Source organism: Trichosurus vulpecula, chromosome 2 (genome assembly GCF_011100635.1).
Source record: "Trichosurus vulpecula isolate mTriVul1 chromosome 2, mTriVul1.pri, whole genome shotgun sequence".
NCBI classification, from domain to species: domain Eukaryota; kingdom Metazoa; phylum Chordata; class Mammalia; order Diprotodontia; family Phalangeridae; genus Trichosurus; species Trichosurus vulpecula.
The window spans coordinates 66,371,163-66,378,426 of record NC_050574.1 but is presented as its reverse complement, the minus strand read 5'-3'; positions in this window follow the sequence as shown (position 1 = coordinate 66,378,426).

Genomic DNA, 7,264 nt, shown 5'->3' with positions numbered 1-7,264 from the left:
ATCTCCAATGAGGGAAAACCTATGGTTTCCCTGGGCAGTCCACTCCATTTTTGTACAGCTCTAGTTATTAGAAAGTTTGTAAGCCTGATTTCCAGGCTAGCAATCTTTTGACTACACTATATTGTTTCTTTCTGGGTAGGGCCCTATGCTTGGTATGGTTGGGAATAAAGAACAAAGTAAGACAGTCTCTGCTGTTCAGGAATTCAAAGTCTGGTAAAGAAGTTAAGATACACACATGAAAACCCCCATTGACCTTGTACCTCGGAGGTATAAGGATGAAGGGAATCACATAGAAAGTTAGAGCTGGAAAGGACCTTCACATAGACACTGTCAGGGCTAGAGAAGACTTTAACGATCATCAAGCTCCCTGATTTTATGGATAAGGAAAACACCTAAAACATCATCGGCATCCTAGAGCCTGTGAGTCCATGTGAGAGCCCTAATACCCCAAGGTCAATGGGAATTTTCATGTGTGGATGCAGGCACCAGGGGAAAGTTTGGGGAAGCGAGGATTTCCCTCCCTGAGGTTACTCTCAAGAAGACAGGCAATCCTGTAGTTCCTATTAAGAATAATACTTCACTATCCAGGGATTTATCTGAATTTCTTTTGAAGCTATTTCTATTTCCAGAAACTCATGAGTCCCCTCTCCTAACACACCACTGTATACACTATGACAAAGACAAAATGTGCTTTGGTTTGTCTTTAAAGTACCAATCAAGATTCGTTGGTAGCCTTTAGTTAAAGGATCAACTTTCCAACATGTCTGTTTCACAATGGAATGAGCTGTCATATAAGGTAATGAGCTCACCATCACTGGGTGTGTAACAGAACCTGGATGACCACCCATCAGGATTCTGTAAAGAGGATTCTTGAATGCAGTGGGAGATTGAAGTACATGATCCCTAAGATCCCTTCCAATGCTGAGACTGGAGAAATTTGGCCCAGAAGGAAGAAGAAGATCCAGGCTCTGGAAGCCAGATTCCTAGCAGGGGCTAGGAAGAAGTGAGAGGAAAGCCAGCTTCTGATGCTAAGGGCACTTTATGGAACAGGATGAGGTGAGGCCAGAGCTGGGAAAGTCCTGGGTTCATGCCTCTGGCTAATGGCTCCTTCGCAGATTTTGGAGTTGAGAACATCAGGCCTCATCTCTACCTTGTACCTGACAATCCTGTTGAGGAGCACCTCTACTAATGAGCATCGATCACCCATGCAACTTTTCCAGTGCCAACTATCGATGCAGTAAGTAGAGACCTTCCCCCCTACCCAGGATTCTTGGTGGTCTTCTAACCTACTTCAGTCTATGCCTGTTGAACCGGTGGCCAGTGACTACTTCTGGCCAACACTGCCAGATGCTTTCAGCCTACCACCAGCTCTAATAGACAGGAGGTGAGGTCCTCCCCCTCCTCTGCTGTCACTCCATCCAGACACTTAGGTTCAAGAATAAGTCAAGTGAGTGCTCTGTTTCCTAGGGGTTCTCCCACACCAGCATCCCAGCTGGTAGAAGAAGAGATCCAGGAACTGACATGGGGCAGCTGCAAAAGTCTAATAAGCCTGACCAAGTCTGTGTTCTATAAAGTATCCCTAGGGTTCTTTCCCCTCCCTCCATAGGCCCGCTTCCTCTCAGCTCCATCAGTCAATCAATAAGCACCAGTGGTGTGTTCTAAACACCAAGAAGAATTAAATACCATCATTTAGTGATTCAGAAGCTCTCTATAAGAGAGATACATACCCAGGCTTTCTCTCCCTCTCAATGCCCACCCCCAGGCATCAGATAACTCCAAAATTCTCTTCCCTAAGAAAGTAATCATCATTACTGTATAGCTCACATTTGTATAAATGTGCATTTATTCCTAAGGCACTTTGACCTACATTATCTAAATTTATCTCCGCAAAAGGAAGTATATGCATTGTCTGCATTTTATAGAAGAGGAAAGTAAGGGTAAGCTATGTGAAGAGACTTGCCTAAATTTGCACAGCATGTTAGTAGCCAAGTGGGTATTAGAACCTGTGTCTCCTGATCCCCTACTTGGGCTTCTTTTTACTGAACCAGAACAATTCTCGAAAGAGGAGAAGGGAAGGGAATCCCAAGGGCCAGGGGGCAGGGGAACCAGAAATGGCCCCTTGGGATCATGCAGGCCTTTTTCCTGAACTGATGCCAAGCTCTTGGGCAGGGTGAGAAGCAAAACAGGGGCTCCTGGGAGCTCTTCTTTGTTCCAGTCAAGCCCAGGCCAGAGAAGCTGGGGTTCAGAAGGCAGGTGTGTCCTCCCTCCCCTGCAACAAGACCTGTATTGACTTTAGAGGAGTCCTTTATAGGTAATCATTAGCTACTGTGTATATGGAGCGAGCCTTGGTACCTGAAGTAAGAAGTACTGATAGTCCTTGACACAGCCAGCCTTGACCACTATGGCAAAATCCATGGATCTCACGCTGGGCTATGGACACAAACCAGAACCCAGCCACTCCTATCCCTATAGCTCTTGTCTTTCCAAGGACATTGTCTGTTCTTCAGCTGACCAAACTAAGGGGTGCATTGAACTCTTTCCAACGCACACGAAGTTCCTTCACCTGTCATGTTTTCTTCCTATTTCTTTATCCAAATCCTCTGTCAATGTCAAGGCTGCTCAGGCTCATGTCCACTGTGGTCTGTGAAGTTTGCTCTGATAATCCCAGTTAGAACAGATCCCTCCCTCCCTCTTTTAACTCTTTTTGCACTAAACATTGACACTGGCCTCCTGTTTGGATGCCACTAGGACCTCATCTGGGTGGCTCCCTTCTCTACTGGTGCGAACCATTGTCATTCCATGATGTACTGTCATGGGCAATTCCTGTCTGTCCATAAATCCTCCACAATAGAAAGCTGTAGTGGGAAGAAGACTGTATTTAAAAGTAGAGACCTGAGCTCCTACCTAGGTGGCCTTGGCCACATCCATTCCCTTGTTTAGGCCCGAGTGCCTTCATGTGATGATCTTCAGAGCCCCACCAAGGTATAAATCCTAGGCTCCTATCTGACATGCCAGAAGCCTTTCTCTGGTTCCTTTATTACTCTGTGGATGCTAGGGCAGCACTCAGGCTCCCCAGGGAGCAAATACAAAAGCCCCATACCCTAATGCTTTGTTGTTTACTAGAATATTCTGTATTCTGCAAGGAAATGCTTTGGTTTTCTACCACATCAGCACATTGTGACATTACACATAATACCATCTGGCCATTCATATTGTTCGCTGGAGAATCCTATCTCTTTAACAAGACTAGACCTGAAGACTAAGTCCTGGGGGGAACTGGGGAGGAGGAGGGGAAGTATGTGTCTTCTGTGTCTCCTCCTCCTTGGAGTCGCCCTGTGTAGAGTCAGACCCAGAACTGGATGCCCTGCAGATGGGCCCCAAGTCTTTGCTGAATGATAGAAGAAGGCTCCTCTCTCCCTGGAGAAGCCATCCAGCCTATCTCTGATAGGCCTCTCCTCTCCTCCCGGGCTCCCCAGATGTGGTCAGCCTGCAGGCCCCAGTGATCATCATCCCTGTGTTGCTGTCCTCCTCTACACTGCTTGTGATTGGCTGCATCGTATGGAAGACATGCCGGAGGTGGAGGACTACTGGCCAGTGCTCCCCATCCCAGTGACAGGTAAGCCTAGGCTTGCCCTGGAGATAATAGTAACCGTAATGGTAACTCATACCAGTCTCTCACATGTGCATAGTGATCTACAATAAAGCAGTCTCGTGTCTTTTAACTCATATGATCCATACAACCGCTCTTTGAGGTAAATAGGACAGAGATTATTATTCTTTCTTCCTCATCCTGAGGCTTAGAGAGTTTACCCTGAAGCACGATATAGCGTAAAATAAAAAACAACAAAACTGCTCCCTGGGGTTTGAGTCAGAAGCCTACGTCTAACTTTTAGCTCTACCATTGATTAGCTGTGTGTCTTGGATCACATGACTTTACTGGAGTCTCAGTTTTATCATCTGTATAATGGGGATATCATCTCATCATGGCATAGAGGTGACCTTGAATTCTGGGACTCTCTGCCAGGGTGGCATAAGCTCCTACAAAGTTAGGAAGGTGACAAACATAGCCCCCAAATGGCTCATCACCCGAGCCTCGACTGAGCCAAGTCTGGACGTGCTCATAACCAGAGGCATGGCATCCAAGTGGCCACAGTAAATGGTGAAACCAGAGACTGGAGCCACTGAATGCCATCTGCATTTTTGGTGAAGGAGGCAGATAAAACTGTGGATCATTTTGAAATACCATACTTGCACTGCCCTTTCTCACAGGGCTGTTGTGGAAACTCTAAAGTACACAAGAAACATAACCTGTTTTATCATTCTTTGTCTTCTAATCATCCCCTATCCCCAGCTATTCAATGACAATGCCAGGACTGGCCTCCAGCTCTCTCCTGGATTTCAAGCCCAGGCCTTTTTCAGCTTTTGCCTCCAGAGCTCGCCTCCATTCCCAAGGTGAACCCAGCCCTTCCCAGAGTCATCCAGTGATACCCACTCTTCTCTCTCCTCCTGAATTTAAGTCTTCCTATCTTTGCCCTCTTTAATCTTGTTCTAATCAAAGCCTTAGGTGGAAATAGAGTAACAATGCCCCTCCTCATTCCATGCCTGAAAGAAACCCAAAATGGTAACCAGTTGGCTGTATAAGGAGGTGGCTCCCTTGCTGGTGCTGGAATGTAACCCAAGTCCCAAAGTCCATTGGTATGGGGCTTTTCCTCATCGATGGTGATCAATGCCTCAACCCCACTTTAGGTTACTGAAGGAAAAGACTCTGAGAAGATGTCTGCCACCTTCTTTCTCAAAGCCCAAAGAGACTGAAGAAACTCTGAAGCTAGAAGAAAGCTAGCCTCTCCATTCTTGTCCCCTTCTCTTTTGCCCCTCATGTAGGGGCAGCCCACTGAACTCCACCAATACGGAGAGAGTCCCATGCCAGTGGGCATTGGGACTCAGGTTACATTAAAAAATAAGTAGATAAAAAGAGCTATAGTTTCTATGCATACAATCAACCCAAATAGTCCCACTAATCCCAGAGTACTGCTCTCTGATTCAGGCCCTCCCTGTACAGTATTTTGAAATCTCTTTATCCCTTCAAGGCTATCCTTTGACTTCAATTTGATTTCTTAAAGACCATCAAGTGCAGCCTATTCTTTTTATAAAAAAAGAAACTGAGGCTGATGGGGAGAAGGGAGTTAACCAATGTCAAAGAGCCCTTTAGTCACAGAACTGGACCTAGAACCCAGGTCTGCAGACTCCCAAATTCATGCTCTTTGCACTACAGCTTCCTTGACTAGGGTGAGGGAAGCCTGGTCAGTTCACCCACTGAGGACAGCCCTCCACATCCAGCCCCACCTTTTCCACTTCCAGCCCCTCATTTGTGCTCATTTGTGCCCTGCCATGACAGGCTACCATAATATGGTCCCCTTGGGTGGAGGTGAAGCTTTTGCCTAAGGGAAAAAAAAAAAGGCCTTGAAAAGAGCATTTCCCAAGTTATCAGCTAATAGCAGGAGATGCTGGGAAAAGTCCTGGCTAGGCAACAGAGGAAAGCAGGATCCTCGAATTCCCTCTGGTTTCCTCCCTCCCCCCCAGTTTCCCTTTCTCTTTGCACTCTGCTGAGCCAGAAATCCAATAGCCCACAAGATAAAGAAATGGTTCCAGCCTCAGGGAATGGGTGCTTTGATCTCAGCCTCAGAGCAAAGACTCTCCACTTAAGTGCAGAGCCTGAGAGAGCAAGACTTCAGGCTGCCGAGAAAGGAGGGAGGGAGAGTAACTGCAGGGGCTCTGAACAGTACTGGATGTTTTACAATTCTTCCTGCCTGCCCTTTGCTGCAGGTGCCTGAGATGAGAGCTGTGTGCTTCCTTGGGACCATCTGCCTGCTTTGGCCTATCCACCACCCATCACTCCATCATGGTAGCAGGAACCATAGCAGCAGCACCTCCTTCCACTGGAACTAACAGACCAAATGTGAATCAGCAGGTAGAGACACAGTCCTGAAGAGTCAGCAGCTGCCTGGGGTGGGCAAGGCAAGAAATGGTAAACAGCCGACTAAAGGACTGTTTTCCATTCATTCATTCACTCGACAAATATTTACTGAACAAGATGGTCCGCAGACATATATATCATATATCATATATATATATATATATATATATATATATATATATATATACATATATATATATATATTAGGCTTTCAACAAATATTTTTTGAGTTATTGAAGGAGGCTAAGCCAGCTTTTGAGTCTTTTCCATTACCATCCAACACTCACATACTTCTCCATCCTCTCTGCATTATCCCCCTAGAGTGATGAGGGTCTCATGCCAAGTACACATACCTTACAGCCAAAGGGTGCTCTATAAATGAATTCATTTTCTCAGCAAAAATTAATTTAGTGCCAGCCATGTAGGAGAGGCAGCATGGCACAGCATAAGGTCATCCTGGTCTTGAAGTCTTGGTGTTTCCATTCCCTGTTAATCATTTCTATTCTGCGCTTCCTGGTTGGAAGAGTTGAGTAGTTCTAATTCTACCTGGGCACATGGAGGTCCTGTCCTTTCACTGGTCTTCTCTTGTCCCAACAGAGCCCCTTTTGATTACCGCCTTCAGCTAATCATTGGATTCAACATCCCAACATTTTGATAGGAAGGTGTCACTCTTGTATTTTCAACCTGTTCTTGGCCTTTGCTTTCATGTTCTATACGTTTTATTTGTAAATCTAAATTAACTTCTAGCACAGCTCCCTCAGTCTCTCTAAACACCTTTCCCTTTTCTTCCTCATTAGAACCATGTGTTTCATTAGAATGATATTTTTAAGAAGGGTCTCCCAACCAAGTCTCCCTTGGGCTGACTTCCCTTATAGCATTTTAGGCCCTGAGATCCTTTCTCTAAACTTTTAACAATTCACTGTCCTAAAGCCTAAGGCTCATAGTTCCCTATCCTCCTTCCAAAATAATCTTCCTAAGGCACAAGTCTGATCTTGTCATTCCTCTGCTCCTAAATATTCATTCAGTGGATCCCAAGAACTAAATATGAACTTCCTTACCTTTCCAGTCTTATGTCCCTACCCTACTGCCAGTACCCTAGCCCACTTCAAACTGCTTTATGCATTGTATTCCTCCATAGATTATAAGCTTCCATGTACCATGTTTGTCTTTATCTCATCAGCACCCAACAGAGGGATTTGCTGGGGTCTAAGAATTCACTGATCCATAGTCTTCATTCTCAGAGGACCTCAGGACTTCACTCTCTAACCTGAATTCTTTATAAAACTTCCC